Source organism: Myiozetetes cayanensis, unplaced genomic scaffold, assembly GCF_022539395.1.
Source record: "Myiozetetes cayanensis isolate MyiCay16 unplaced genomic scaffold, myiCay2020 scf1, whole genome shotgun sequence".
Lineage (NCBI taxonomy): Eukaryota > Metazoa > Chordata > Aves > Passeriformes > Tyrannidae > Myiozetetes > Myiozetetes cayanensis.
The window spans coordinates 64638188-64655096 of record NW_026086604.1 but is presented as its reverse complement, the minus strand read 5'-3'; the positions used below and the strand labels follow the sequence as shown (position 1 = coordinate 64655096).

The 16909-nt window shown below is 41.7% G+C and overlaps 1 protein-coding gene across 1 annotated transcript in view; it reads right to left on the bottom strand.

Annotated features, from left to right (window-relative positions):
* The window catches only part of PTPN3 (protein tyrosine phosphatase non-receptor type 3), a 124201-nt gene extending 112314 nt beyond the window's left edge, over positions 1-11887 (bottom strand). The window contains exon 1 of the mRNA XM_050314590.1: positions 11762-11887. The gene's annotated coding sequence lies outside the window, so the exon portion shown is untranslated. The remainder of the gene's footprint in view (positions 1-11761) is intronic.
* Positions 11888-16909: the final 5022 nt, after the last annotated feature.

Genomic DNA, 16909 nt, shown 5'->3' with positions numbered 1-16909 from the left:
AATATTTTAGAAAAAAACATGGCTATATATGACCTAGATCACAGAATCATAGAAAAATCTAGGTTGAAAGGGACCTCTGGAGATCATCTAGTATAACTGTTCTTGAAAGTAGGACTTTAAAATAGATTTTCCAAGGTCCCATTGGGTCAAACCCTGAATACTTCCAGCAAGAAAGACTTCACCACTTCTCTAGGCAATCTACTCCAGATCTTAATAGTTCTCAAGGCAAAGACCATTCTTTCCCTGATATGCAGGCACTTAATTAAAAAAAAAACAACAAAACAAAACAACCCCCAAACCACAAAAAAAAAAAATGAAAAAGAAATTAATCAACATAAGCCGCCTCTAAATAAAAGCAGAATAATAGAGAGTAATGTCTGCAGAATACACATTTCAAGTAACTACAGCTTATAGTAGATGTAACTACTTAAGTTCAATATTTAGTACTGAATAACTTGGTAATCTTTCAGCAGCCCCTTTTGGTGGGTACCTCTGGCATCATCCACTGTCCTACTCAGTCACACAGGCATCCCAGGATGTCTCTGATCATGCACGTACTACTACTCTCATCTCTTAGGATTCTAGGCTGCCACCTCTCCAAGCCTGAGCCCTTCCCCTCTTCTCCCAGATCCCAAGCCTCTGTGAGTCCCACACATTCCTCCGTACTGCCAGTCCCCTCTCTTGTTTTGCCCAGCCATCACACAGAGGATGTAGACTGAGGCACGTAAGTCAAGCACCTGCTCACTCACTACGCTGTGGGCAAAGCAATATATACACTTGCTCAGCTTCTCACAGAAGCCCTATCCTTAGGGCAGGCACTAGCGTTTTTACATACTTCACAGCTTAAGGTCGTTAAGGCATTATACATATAAAATGTGTTGAAACTAAACAACAGAATCTGACATTACCGGTGCAGGGATGGACAATCAGCACACTCTTCAGACAACAAAACTCAGCGGTTGAGTGTTCATTTGATCCAATGTTGTTTCAGATCACCTGACAGCACATCAAAGCATGGAAGTAACAGAAATTTGCACCTCGTTTACTTGTCACACATCAGTGCCAAAAGGGATCTCAGTGGATGGAAATGAAGGACACTAATAAAGCCAGGCTTCTCACACTGTCTGACCTTATCTGCTGGTGAGAGGTACGTTTGCAAATTGCCTTGAAGTTGCCAGCTAATCAATCCAGTAAAACAGGCTTTTTTTATTACCCACGTTAAGAGTTCAACTTTGCCTTACAGCATATAAATGGTTGTAAAGCCAGTTTTTCTCCTCAGTGCCAGAAGAAGAAAGTAAATGTGCTTCAAGGAGTGGGCTGAGAGCCATCTCTAAGCAAGAGAGGCCATTACACAATTCTGGGTGAGTGCACGTGGCAGCTGAGGATATTGACACGCACAGGACTGATCCAGTGCTGTGACCATCCACACAACTGAGGTGACACCTCTGGGAACACTTCCATCAGACCTTCTGCAACATTAGGCCTACAATTCAATTTTGCAGAGAAAGTTATAAGGATAAGCATGTTATCTTGGGCTTAAAAGTAATTCTACTTAATTAAATAAACTAAGCTCTTTAGTCCCTAAAGGGGGTCTACAAGAAAGATGGAGAGAGACTTTTTATAAGAGCATGTAGTGACAGGACAAGGAGGAATGGCTTTAAGCTGGGAGAGGGTAGATTCAGATTAGATATTAGGACAATATTCTTTATTGTGAGGGTGATGAGGCACCAGTGGCATAGGTTGACCTAAGAAGTTGTGGATGTTGCACTCCTGAAAGTGCTCAAGGCCATGTTGGACGGAGCTTTGAGCAACCTGGTCTAATGGAAGGTGTCCCTGCCCACAGCACAGGGGTTGGAGCTCCATGTTCTTTAACATCCCTTCCAATCCAAACCATTCAATGATTCTGTGATAAGCAGCAGAGGAGATTATATCAAATTTGGTGTTTATGTTAATGTCTTGTGTTTATATTAATGTGTTCTGTTTATAAATATCTAGGAAACAGAAGGCAGAGGGACAAACACGGGACAAAAAATAAAGCTACAGTGTTGGACTCTTGGTAGACCAAGCAACACTCAGATTTATTTTCTTCCTACCCATTTTCCACAGCTTATAATTGTCTTTGCTTGCTTTGACACCCAAGAGAGAAATTTTAAGCCAGTTGTTTTGCACAGGGAAAGATTTACTTCCTGGGTAATCAGAAAAAAAAAAACAACAAAAATGAAAACAACCAAACAAACAAAAAAAAAACACCAAACAAAAAACAACCAACCAAAGATGATCGTAGCACTCAACATGACACTACTCCAAGTCGGTCTAACAGCCCACACTGGTTAACAAGTAACAGTTAACTGATAATAGTAACAAAATCTCCCTCTCTTGAGAGTACTCGATGGCAGAGCTAACTTTAAACCTCAACACATCAGATTCTAGAGGCTCACTTTTAAGACCACAGTTCAATTCATTAACTACTCTCTGTAGATTCTGTTGGAAAAGTATATTATCCTTCAAAACTCCTTTTAATAAAGGGTCAGAGTCCTCCTTCCTAAGCTAAACAAAACGGGTAATACATTATGAGTAAGATTGGTTTCCTATATAAAACAATCACAACTCATATACAACCCTTTTGCTTCAGAAAAGACAGAGGGTTGTTTTTAAGAAACATTTTTTATATCATGTCTGCAGAATCAAAAAGTCAACACAAATAATAGCAAGTTATTCTAGTGATGAATTACCTTTATTAGGATCATAGAATTATCTAGATTGCAAAAGACCACTAAGATCATTGAGTTCAACCATTAATCCACCACTGAAAAGTCCACCACTAGACCATGTCCCTCAGCGCCAGATCTACACATTTTTTAAATACCTCTAGGGATGTGGCCCTGGACAGCCTGTTCCAAAGCTTGACAATGCTCTCGGTGAAAAAAAAATCTTCTAATATCTAGGAATTAGTAGGTCTGTTCTGAATATGCCCAGCTCCATATTTCACTGCATCACTGCTTGATTACCAAAAGCCTTTGATGGTTCGCAAGTCAGATAAATTTATTTAGAAACTAAATATAGTTGGATAAGGGTACTTACTGTAAAAACAAGTGTACCACTAGCTCAGTGGCAATACATATTAGCATGTAATAAACAAGGTTTACCCAGTTTACCACATATTTTAAACAACTGTGTAATTGTGTTGGGTTCATACTGACAAGGAGAAGTAACTAACTGTGATGTTGCAAGCCTATGCAACCAGCTGCAACAAAAGTATGATGCCCCCAATTCACTTCAAGGAGCTACTACTTGATACACACAGTGCACTGGTTAGAAGCATAATGCTGTTGGTCAATTCAGTGCCCTGTAATTGAATAGTAACAGGACATGCACATACTCCATCAGTTATTTGACCAAAGGTAACACATATCAGGGCATGAATGAATTGAAAGATTAAATATTTATCTGAAAAACAATAAAGTCATATTTGCTCAGAAAAGTCATAAGATTAAAAAAAAACCAAAACATAACCAATCCACAACCTTTCCCATTATTAAACACTGTATCACTCCCTAGTTACCAAAAAACCACTGTGTTACCCTTAATCCCAGAAACCTTTCAGCTCCCAAGTGCCAAATCACCAGCTTCCTTCAGATGGTTATCTTTTTCTCCAGGTGTGCATTTTCAATATGAATAGGAAGCACACATAACCAAAGCTGGAGAATAAACTTTAAAAAACCATTTAATTTAATGAATGGAAAGCTACAATTAAGACAGTTGCTTTACTACAAGAGTACTGCTGGGAGTTCAGCTTTACTACAAGAGCATATGCTGAAATATGTCAGGGAATTTTGGTTTCTTGCCACATCAGTAGTGTTCCCTGACTGGTATGGTCCCACAGAAATTCCCACAGCTTGTGAAACTTTCTGGCAACTACTTCAAAGAACTACTGGCTTGCTAAAGTCAAACAAATCTGAAAGCAAGAAGAATAAAAACCCTCCATCATGGCTGGAGATATAAAACCCTGTACTTACGTACAATCTTATTAAAATCCACTGCTAATTTGATATACTCAAAGTACCGTATCACAAGTATTTTGACAGATTAAGAGTTGCCCAATATTTAAAAATTTGATTTTTCTCAATGATACCTCAAATTGCCTGTACATATTGATTCCCCCCAACCATTCTCCCCAATTATAAAGTGTAAACAAATATTTGTAATTGTGTCACTGGCTTTCAACATTTTAAGAAAAAGCCATCAAATGCTGTATACTTTGATGAGCAGCTACTCCTGTCTTGTTCTACTATTGTGTTTTTAAAGTGGTTTTACTAAATACATGGACAATTTAAGTTTAACTAGGTAGTCAAACTCATAGCACGATTAAATTCTTAATGACTTTTTCAGACACATGCAAAATAAATTATAATTACAGAATCACACTGTGAAGACAGAAAGGTTTATGATCATTAAAAAATTAGGATCTTTACGTAAAATATTCCCAAAAGACATGATCTCTTTTTTAAGTGACTATTAACAGAACAAGATGATTCTGAGAGTAGCTTATGCTCTACCCAAAATAAAGTTCACCAATGAGTTCCTATCAAGTGAAAATTGTAACATCTCTTTTAGGTATCTGACAAAGTCATAGCTGAAAGTGGCAGTGGGCAGAACAGAGACCAAAACTGCACCTGGGCTTACCCTATCACTCATGGTGATGGTCCTAATAAATAACTGCACTAATTCATGAATGGAGAGAATCAAGACTGAAAATTGAGTCAGGCATAGGCAAGGGTGGAAACCTTAATCAAACAACAGTAGTCTAGATGGTGCGACATGAAAGAGGAAACTATCAGAGTTTAATAATTTTATCTCCTTAAAGTTTTCTGACAAGTAACACAATCCATTGACACACTGAACCTAAAAATAAGACACCAGGGACATGATAAAATTTGAGCTATACCATAATTATGAGCTTAATGCATGCAGTTAGGCCAGGGGTTTGGATGAATTTTGTTTAAATGAGTTTCCAAAGTGCTTTACTGATATACTGATATATACATATGGATAGAATAATGTGCAAAAATTAGAAATAATCCCATTCGATAACAACCTCTGAAAGCCAATCAGGATAACTTGTGCTCACTAGGTTGCTCAAAGATGCCTTTCTTTCCTGTAATAAACATGGACTGACATATTCTGAAATAACAATGTGAAGATAAGGCAAGCTGTACTTTAACATGCACTAGCTGATCTTCAACTTGACCAAAGTACAATCTGCTTTATCTACAGGCTAGAGATTTTTAATGCGTTATTTAGAGTATCAGCAACACATTCAAGAAGTTATATTCTTAAGATAAACAACTAGCAGTGAAGCAACCACAGCAATCAAAAAAATCTTGCACATGCTTAACTTCAGGTACACGTCCACATTTGCCAATAATCAAAACCTGTGCCTCCGCCAGGAGTGCAGTCCCTCTCTATCTACGCAAGAACATGAAAAAAAAAAAAAAAGTAAAATCACAAAAAGCAGCAAAAGCATTTTTACTGATAAAAACACAGAAAGAGCAGTCAACTGCACATACATCCAATACCTTGGACAAAAATCTTAAGCTTTAAAAAAGAACGCACCAAAACTGAGTGAAAGAGCAGAGATCAGACCTCTGCATACTCAGACCAATCCCTGGGGAACACCCTTGCTGAACAATAGGATCCATATTCACAACACTGTAGGCAAAACAACAAAAGAACAACACTACAGTACGAAATCCCACATGTATACAAGTCACAGCTCGGGCTCCCAGCTTTGATTCATAAAATGCGTCATTCCTCGGAGTGTAACTGTATCATGTAACTTGCTAGGGAAATAGCCATGGTTACTCATCGCAGTTTGGTGTTATGAACCACTTGCTTTCCATAACACTACATGCATCAGATTAAAATCTGTCTGGGGGTGGAGGGAGAGGGCAGCAGGAAATCAATGAACAAGATGTCAAATCTTAACTACTTTCACACTTTAAAGTACAAACAAAACAGCATTTGACTTAGTAGTGAAATACTTCACTGTTGATTTCAGCTGCTTACAGCTGCTCTCTCTCTTAAGCTACTTTTTAAAGTCTTGTTTAGGTTAAAAAAGAAAAAAAAGATCTCCTTAATAATGTAAATGATAAATTACTTAGAAAGAAAATGAGCTTTTTTGTTCTTAAAATACAAAATCTTATAAGGCAGTTTTAGTTTGTGCACATGGCAAGTTTTATTTGGTCTTTAAAACATATTGTTGAGGCCCACACCTTGGTTAGTACTACTGGCATTTTTCAGTGAACTGGAAGAGTACACAATTAGTTTTATATTACATTACAATAGAAGAACAAAGTAGAGTTGAAATCACTTTCTGCACATTCAGGTTTTCTTCTTGCAGAGGATTTAAAAACACACTGATTTTATTTTCACCTTGAATAACGAAAAATCTCTTGAATCCCTTGTAAAATTTTACCACCCACTATGATAACACACATGTATAGGTTTGAATTCCGGATTGGCTTTTGCTTCATTTTTTTCATGAATTTCTATGAGCAACATTACTAAAGGTTAGTGGTAAAATTCTAAAAACAAGAGAACCCTATGACTGTTAAATTACTACCTTATTACTATACAGTATTGATTAAGAATAATTATTTAACCAATTTCAGAGTGCACAGACCACTAGATCAAATCAGTAAGATGAAAGCTAGTTGTTGACAAAGAGTAGGGGGCTGTTACAAGGGTTAATGCATTACCTCTTGAATTATACTAATTGAATTGGTCAATACAAGCAAGTGTGCAACATATTACCTCGGTTATATCTACTGCATCTACTCTGTGATGCAAGTAGAAGTACCTGTTACACTTTTGGCAAAACGTCACCTTTCAGAAAGCCCCATTACCTTCTGCTAGAAAACATATTAAGATCGCTTATCTTGAAGAGCTCCTCTCAGTTCTAAATTCTGACAAACACAGTTTCCTCAGCAGGGTTTTTAGTCATAATTCAAAGCTTGGGACACTCCCCCCCCCTCTCTCTCTCCCCTTAACATATGTTGCTGTGCTTGTATCAAACCTAAACTTGCCAAGAGAGGGAACTGATGAAATTACAGCCAAGATGGCAGATTAACACAGGCCTGTAGCATGTGCTAACTTCACTGTTTCTGTGATTTCTGTTCTCTTTGTAGAACTGCTTTACTTGTGTAACGTTCTGTAATCTTCATATGGCACAGACATTTGCAAAAGTTGAACAGAGGGAACCTAGTCAGAGAAATCCATCAGATTAGCCGACTCCAAATCATTTTCATTTTAAAAACGCAATTAGGATAATGTGCTGGTTCAGACAAAGGGGCCTCCAGCCTGCAGAGATCCACCACATCCCTTACACAGTGATATACTCTTCTGTTAAACCAATGGTGAAGATTCTTGGAAAGAAGAACTATATTTATTAAAAGGAGAGGTGTTGTTATTGGATGAAGACATGTGCTGAGATGAGATAGTAAGACAATGCGAGACAAGAAGGCCCTAGAACCATGGAAGCGTGCCAGTCAAAGCCAGAGGAACTCTGAGATCAGTGAAAAGGCAGATACTTTTCTGCTTTATCTTCTTCAATTTTTTCCTGGAAACTGATTAAAAAATACTTCACGTCTTGCTGAGGAGTACCAGATGGATAATCTGTATTCCAAATGTATGCCCAGAGTCCATATTTTGCTTTCACATCTCTAACTTGCAAGCCAAGAGCATGTGGAACTCACCAGATGAACAAGAAACAGTACAGCAATGCACCAAGAACCTACAAGGTTTTGAAGTCTCTTGATTCTTTCTGTCCCAGGAGATGGGAAACCTTTGTTGCCATTACTCAAGTTTAGAAATGTAAACAAAAATCTAGCAGACAGGCATAACCAGACTTTAGTATCATTGTGATTTCAGCACAGCTCAAGAAACTGAATTATGTACAGAAGTATCAGTGTTTTCCTTAGGGAGAAGGTTTTTCAAGATTGTGAATGGAGTTTCTCAATGGGAAGAAAAATTAGGACCAAGAAAAGCTTTATAAAGCAATCCATTAGAGAGTGTTTTCTATACTATCTGATTTCGTAGCATTTCATGAAGTATTTTCTTTGCAGGGATATGAAAAGAAGGAGAAGGAACACAAAGTCCCACACTGGCCACGTGACTAAGTTTCATATTACAATGCTAATAATAGAAATAAGAACTCGGTGAGGTTCAGTACATGCTGATTGAAGGCAATAGTATCTTAGGGCATGGGGAGATTAGAATAAATTATCCCAAGGTAAGTCAGGATGAAACTTGCAGCACATTTGTTACTCTACTCCAGCTGCCTGTATGCCTGCTCTTTCCTCTCAGTAAACACCTCGACAGAAGGATAGTTTACCTCCCATTAATTCACACTTGTCATGAGATAAGACGATACATACCTTCTGATTTTCAGGCCTTGATAACAAGAAAACACTATAACTCATGAAAAGAATCCAACTCCAAAACAGAAATGCAGGCAGTTTTTAGCTGATATTGACACTTCCCTAGCCTGGAATTACTTGTTAATAGATTTCTATTCAACTGAGTCATCCCATGCTCTAGCCCAAGGTACCCAATTCTCTGGGAGCCTAAGCATCAGAGCTAGGGGTTCTTACCCCAAGACAGACACCTGCAAGCTGGATTCACTAGTGCTCATCAATGTTGTGCCAAATCCCTCTTCCTGACTATCATGCACTCAACACCATAGAAAAAAATATATACTGCACTGCTACACATATGTAGCGAGAAGATAAGAGAAACAAATACTGCAGACTAACACAAACTAATACAAAGAGAAAGTGAAATAAATAATTTTGCTTAGTATATGCATACTATGGTTTTGGGAAAACAACTGAAAAATGTTGCTCTTGCACTTTTCCGCTTTAGTGCAAACGTTTCAGTAGATGACTACACAGGGTTGCCTCTGACAGAAACCAGTTCTCAGGTTTAGTTATTAAGATTATGGAACATGATTCTCATTCAAAAAATGAACAAAATCAAACCCACACCACAAGGTTTCTATAGAACTTACAATGAACATTTGCCATACCTAAAACAATGTGATTGGTAACTATGGTCCTCATCACCAATTAACTACAGTTTACTTTTAACTGATTAATTTTTAATGAACAATTATCCCTATGCCTAGATGCCAGCATGACAAATATTACTTGTGAACACACAAAGTGACAAAATAGAGGAACTGCTCACTGTACCCGCATTTAGTCCACCTTGGAGAATTTAACATTAATGACTTCAGTGCTCAACACTTTTGGTGTTGTGCCTATGTAAGGTTACTCTCTCAGTGTCTATGTAAAGCTATCCTTTACCCATCAGTACAAAAAGTAGGTCACAGTTTAGAAAAGTATGGAAAACCATCTCTGCTACAATACTACTATTAAAAAAGGTCCACCCAGGATCTTAAGAAATTAGTTTATATTTTAGAGTTGGAGTGAATGAAATTCAATTCAAGGATTGGGTGAAAACAGGATTTATCATGGGATAAGTCATGAACATTTGCAAGAAGGTGATGTTACTACCACTAGCTTTTTTGTTATTATTTACTGTATTAAGCATACTACATCAATAATACAAATTGATAAATTAAGAAGCAATCACAGAGCTTTGCAATTTAACAGCATATTGAGAAAGTTCACTTAACTATAGTTTTATCAGTGTCTTACTTTGTACTAGTAGTATTTTGGAAGCATGGATGTACAGAACTAAGTATTGTGCAGTACAACATGTCACTGCAATATTACCCAAACCTATGTTCTGAAATCATGAACTAACTGCCCCAGTCTTAGATGTGCAAAAAAAAAGGTGATCATGGACACATTAGAAATGCTTAATAAATCACAAGAGATATGACAAGTGTTAAGAGTTCTTCCAGGAATCTACTGCCAGAAATATTAGAGTGTTTAATGAAACAAAATCAATCTTATCACAAGTTCGTTCTTCAAATGAGTTGTTCTGTTAAGTGTCCTTAGAACTGTGTGAAATATGACATTTTTTCTTATGAACTAGAAAACAAAAATGTACTCAGTATTCGTCACCAACCTATTAAAACATTTTTGCCACAAGACAGGGCCAGAGAATGTCAGCATCATAAAACTTTAGCATTTGTATTTCATTAGCAAGTTTATCCAGCTGTGGTAGTTAAGCAGACCTTTCTTCCCCACAGTCCTGTTTGTTAACAGATTGCCTTATTATCAAACCCGTCCAGGTAATAGGGACAATTTGTTTCTTGTACACATTAGTTTCAGATAAATTGATATAAAAAAGAAGTGAAAGTGCAGCTCCTCTCCAAAGCTAGGTAAGTATTCCAAACATCTAAATACACTTTATATAAATAATCTTTCAGTGTAATATTATGCAAAATTAGGACTTGAGCAATATATACATATTACAACTAAAAATTCAGTTTTGGTTTATCAAAGTAGCAGAACAAATATTTAATAGTATCAAGGCACTAATTTGTTCTGATTTCTGTTACAGAGGTACTAGAGCAGGAGCAGTTTAAGAGACAGGCTGTAGAGCCACAAGGGAAGCAACCATCCTAGGAGAAAAAACTAAAAAAAACACAACTGTATCTTTAAAAGAGACGAAAGCAAGGAGAAACAGAAGGAGAGACTGACTAATTACTTCAGATGGTCTCAGTCAAGAGAGGAAACGGGAAATGTTGCAAGATGAATGGGAATTTTATATTAAAAGAAGTATCATATTTTACTGCTGCTCCATCTGCTCCACACCATCAATAAGCAACTAGTTGTCACACTTCACATATATGGATACATTACATATAATTTAGATCTATTACAGATACAAAAATCTCCACTATATAATGTATCTCCACTAGGCACCAGAAATGCTGAAAAGTAACCGCTGTGGAGCCCCGGCAGCCTTTGTGGTGAGGCAGCTGCTGATAGTGTGCCACAGACTAGTTAGCTCCGAGCTATTGGCTTCTGGTCTCTCGGCAGACCCCGTCCGTCCAGGCATGGGCAGGGGCGCTCTGCGCCCGCAGCGCTCCGCTCCGAAACCCGCCCGAGGCACTCGGTGCTCGGACGGGCTCGAAAAAACTCTCAATCCAGGTGCTCCGACACCAGGTTCCCCTCCGATTTGCGGGGAAAAAAAAGGTTGTCCGAGGGAAGGTACCGAACTCGCCCTACAGTAGCAGCCAGCGAAGGCAAGTGCAGGGTTTAACGGAGATGGGACAGGACCGTCCCTCTCCTCTCCCCTCCCCCGAGGCCCGACGGTGCCCGACGCCCAGCACACGAAGCGCGGAGGGGAACAGAACACGGAGGGACAACGCGGTGCGGAGCAGCGCCGCGCCCCGAGGCGCCGGCACGGCACGGCTCGGCACGGCTCGGCACGGCTCGGCACGGCTCGGCACGGCTCGGCACGGCTCGGCACGGCTCGGCTCGGCGCGCTGCAGGCTGACACCCAGCCCGGCACCGCCGCGCACCTTCCCGCTCGCTTTCCCCCGCCCCAGCCCCGCCAGCCGCCGGGAGCTGCGCTCGCCCCCGCTCTCCCCCGGGACTGCCCAGGCACCGCCGCGGGGCCAGCTGCCCGCCCGGCCGAAGAGCAGGAGGAGGAGGAGGAGGGAGGCGCGGGGGCGGCCCCGGCGGCACCAGCGCCCCCGCCTCCCCGAGGCGCCCCGGCGGCGCCAACTTTTCCCCGTGCCCCGCGCCGCTGCCGCTGCCGCTGCCGCCGCCTGGCCCGGTACCTGCCGCGCCGCCCCGCGCCGCCGCCGCCGCCGCCCCGCTGCCCCAGGGGGCGCAGAAGGCCGTCACGGCCGTCGCGGCCGCCGCCACCGTGCGGACCGAGGAGAGCAGGTGCGGAGCGCCGGACTACAGAGCCGATCCCAATCCCACTCCAGCCGCTGGCTCCGGCTCCTGCGCCTGAGCTGGGCGGGCGGGGCGCGGCGGGGCGGGGTGTGGCGGGGCGGGGGCGGCCGGCGGGGAGAGCGCCAGCCCGCCCGCCCGCGCTCGCCCCCTCGCGGAGGGAGCGACGGGCCGGGCCCCGCCGCCGTCCCTGCCCCCGGCGCTGCTCCCCGCTTCGCCTCCACTCGCATCCCTTCGGCAATTTCCACCGCTTCCTTAAAGGAGAACGGAAGCGGGGTCCCACCGGGCGGCGGGGCTGGGGTTGTTCCCTCACCCCCTTTCCTCGCCCCGCGGCCACCTGTCCCCGCACGGCCGTGGCGAACCCGCTCCCGCCTGGTCCCTGCCCGCAGCTATTCCCGGGCTGTGCCCGCTGGTAGCGGGGCACGAGGGGTTCTTGTGCCCGGCTCCAGAGGCTGGCACGAGCTTGGCACAGCCTGCCTTCACCGCCCGACGGACTCCGCGAGGGAACGAGGAAGGGGGTGACCAGTCGTGCTATGGTCGGGCTTAGTAACGGGGACGACGCAGAGAGATGCCAAGTGTCACCACAGCCAGGAGGAATTTATGGCACAGCCCGCCCGCTCGCTCCTCCTGAAGGGAGCTGGGTAGGTCTGAGCGCCGGCGAGGCCGAGGCTGAGGTCCCCAAGGCATGGGGATGCACGTCGTGCCTCCTGCTTCCCTCCTCACAGGGTACTAGTGCTTCAGCGCCGTGCGGCGGGATTAGGTCAGGTCTTGCAAGAGGAGTAACTGTGTCAGAGCAACTCTACACCCATGCTAATTAGCTGAGCCTTTCAGCAGAGCTAATTAGCTGAAGCGGGATACCTCAATGGCCAAGCAATGCTTTTTCCAGCGGCAAAGCCGGTTAAAGACATTTCCAGATGCTTATTCCTACCCTTGTGGCACAGTTGTGCTAATGCGACCTGTAAATGGGACCACTGAAACAGTCCGGGTAAAAGCATACAGAAAAACTCTCCAAACTCGTGTGAAGCTTGGATGGTGTTTTCCTGATCTGTTTTGGTCCCTGCCCTCCGCCGTCTCTGCTAACACAAATGCAGGGGTGGGAGCAGGGAGAGGTCTCTGCAAGAGGCACAGATTCAAAAAAAACCCACCGAAGTAGGCCAGAGAAAAGCATATCAGACAATTCCTTGGCATAGCTATGTTGTTTCAAATTCCAAATTACCTGTCCAAGTTTAATTTAAGGACCTCTGTCCCTAAATATTACATTAAATAGTATAAATATACCTGCAGTGAAGATGGGGCTTCCCAAAATGCATCTTAGCTCTTACCATCTGCTTGATCTTTACTGCTCCTCTACTGAACCATTCCTCTGTATGCCACGTTGTTGGCTAGCTTGGGGAAAGCAACTTTTGAAGGCAGCAGCTCTAGTGAAGGCAGGAGAATGGGAGCCAGTTTGTGCATGTCTACACAGTACTGCCTATCTAAATTTGAGTACTGGGAGTAGCACAGTTGTCATGTTTTTCCACCAGGGACAATGCACAGGTGCCAATGTTGCTCAGCACAGCTGATTTCCTGCAGGTTTGTCTGGACAGTTCTGTCTTATGCTCATTTTCAGTAATATCTACCCTGAAAAGCGATCTATCCCAAAGACTAGTTTGAGGGAGCCATCTAAAATCTAATCTTTCTTCATTTATTTAAGGTACATAGACTTCATCTTCTGCACATTTAAATCCTAATGAAATATTAAAAGTTGATAGTCTTCATTCTAGTTAACTGTTTCTGAGAGTCAAAATGGGAATAAGTTCACTGGTTATTTCTATAACTTTCCTCCAGAGTGTGAGCTTATTTAACTGGAACGATAGGAGCTCATAGCAAAGCACTACCACTGCCATCCTGAATCAGCCCATTAGGTCAGTGTGTTTGCATCAGAACCTCTCCTAATTAATGAGGATTAGGCTCATACAACAATTTGTATACCATGGAAGGAAGTTAAACTTTCTTTAAACCGATACTCTACATTTTCAAAACAAAATACTTCGTAAGCAATAGTCATCACTTCTTCCTTTAGAGGGAATGCAGTAAAACATGCCTCATAACAGATACACAGAGTTAACCCATGGCCAAGGGCCAAGGTGCTGCTCCTCATATTAAATGTTACTGCATCTTGCCCTTCACATGGTCCAATGTAATTCTGCAGGAGCATTAATTTAGAGGTGTGATAGCCAATCTTTTCCAATTACTGATAGTCAGGGCCTGATGACTTTTACAGGTTAAGTACGAGAGTATTAGGCGTTTGATTTGGTTGTACAATTCCTATATTTCCAGTAGGACCAAATCTGTGTGGCAGACAACCCTTTCATTACAAACATCAGAAATTCTACTGCTGGATCTTGAAGGAAATGCGTAATCCCAGTCTTCGCATACGATAAAACTATTACCTATTGTATCAAGTACTATCAGTCATACCAGTGAAGAAGAGTATCCCTCACTTTTGACTGGGAGTTGCAGATTTAAAGGGAACAGCTTTCTGTTGTACACAGTTACTTTCAACTCTGAAATCCTGTTTTTGGAAAGCACTTTCCCAAATTCCTTGGTTATATGGAAAGGCGCAGAATCCTATAGTGATTAAGAGCAGGGAATTAAAAACACCTACGATTGCCACACACAGGATACCATAGGAGCACTGGTGCATTTCTTTCGCCAATAGATGGTCTGTTCCTCCAAATGTGATACCAGATAGTAACAAACACTTCTGTATGTGAATGTTCTTAAAAATCACCTACGTGTTAAAGTTGCGCTGAATTAGATAAATATGAATTCATTTCCTGCAAGTCATTTCTCTATCACACTATCAAAAACGTGGACAAAATACTAATTCAATGAGAATAACGGCCTTAAGTTAAAAAGAAAAAACACAATTCTCCTCTGAAAAAAAAATCCCTATCCAACCCTAAAAAACCAACAGGATGAAGCTTGTGCCTGTTATTTTCACCTTTTGTGGCTGAGTATTATTATTTTCTGCAATGACAGTAACACACAAATTTTTTGCAGGATTTTCTCCCATTCACTGCTTGTCTCAACATCTGCCTTTACTCTTCACTGCACATGTTAACACCTACGGACTGGATAGCTACTTTTGTCATGCTCAGTATCCAGCTGAAGACATCTAAGATGCAGTTTTTCAACTAAGTTCCTGAATGTGTTTATTCACATCTCTGAGCACATCTTTAAATTAAAAACAAACAAACAAACAAAAACCCCTCCATAACCTAAACCTCTGCTCAGTTTGCTCTGAAAAGGAAGGTGCAGTTTGTGCAGCTGCCTAGCCAGGGATCAGGTACCAATTAAAACTAGATGAGGAAAAAAACCTATGGGTAGTGTTACTTTTAACATAGATGAGTTCTACAGTTAGGTTAACTTGTAGTGGTATGAGGGAAAGTGTGCCACTGTGAAAAGCTGAGGGAGAAGAGAAGGCTGCTTACCTGAGTAGCATAGCTGGCTTATGCTCTCCATTAGCAAGTTCATGAAACCACAGTCTGATTTCACAGCTTAGACTGGTTTTCTTTTGTCAGCGTTAGTAGCCAGGGAAAGATTAGTGGGAAAACATCTTGATCACTGCTGGACTGTGACTTAGGTGGAGGTAAAGCACAGAGCATGTTTTAAGAGAGGTATAAAATGATTCTGTTTTACTTGGTATTCAGTTTTGGACAACCTAGAGGAAGGAAATATGAACAGTTGCTTTAACAAACAACTCTAATGGGGAAAATTCAAAGATTTGAACAGACTGGGGATGGGCACAAGTCAGCTGTCTTTAGTCAGGTACATCATTCCCCATGGCTGTGATGAAGTGCAAAGTGCTTCTTCCAAAGCAAAGGTTACAGTTATATGATAGAACAAATCTTTCAGATATAAACCAAGCTATCTAGGCAAATGGCAGAACCTCTTTCACTGTGTGTTAACTGCAGCTCTCTAGTGAAGGACTGATCCTTTATTAGAGAGGAGTAAAGAAAAAAATGACTTCTTGAAGCCTCTTATCAGTCCATGTCTGTAGTTTGTATGACCTGTGGAGGGGAAATGCTTTAGGCTTCTGTTGTCAAGACCAGCAAGCCTCTACTGAGTGAATATCAAAAGCAGCGTGGCCAGCAGGTCAAGGGAGGTGATTCCGCCTCTCTACTCTGCTCTGGTGAGACCCTACCTAGAGTACTGGCATCCAGCTCTGGGGTCCCCAGCATATGAAATACATTACCTGCTGGAGCAAGTCCAGAGGAGGGCCACCAAGCTGATTATAGGAATGGAGCATCTCTCCTGTGAGGAAAGGCTGAGAGAATTGGCTTTGTTCAGCCTGAAAAAGAGAAGGCTTTGGGGTGATCAAATTGTGGCTTTCCAGTAATTAAAGGGAGCCTACAAGATAGATAGAGACTGTTTTCTCAAGAGTAAGTAGTGACAGGAAAAAGGGGAATGGCTTCAAACTGGAAGATTAAATATTAGGAAAAAATTCTTTGGAACAGGTTGCCCAGAGAATCTGTTGACACCCCATCCCTGGAAGTGTTCAAGGCCAAGTTGAATGGAGCTCTGAACCACCTGGTCTAGTGGAAGGTTTCTCTGTCCATGGCAGGAAGGTTGGAACTAGATGATCTTTAAGTTTCCTTCCAACCCAAACCATTCTACGATTCTATGAAATATATGTGTGTGTGTATATGTGCATATATATATGCACACACAGAGATTTTCAGAAATTAATCAGCCAAATTTAAGAGGAATTCCTTCATGTTAGCAAAAGACTCCTTGCTGTCAGAATCATGGACATGCTATAGCTTCTCAGTAGATAGTTATAAATAGGTAGTTTGTATGATTGGTTTTAGTTAGCAATTCTGTCTCTTCTTGAAAAGACTAAATTATCAGTTCAGCTTAAAGCAGAAACTCAGGATGGTACATTTCATCTCAAATAATTAAATTGTGGAGTAATTGTAACTGAAGCTGGATCTCTATAAGAAAAATATTTGGCAATCTGAGCTCTAGACATTGTGGTCACTCTG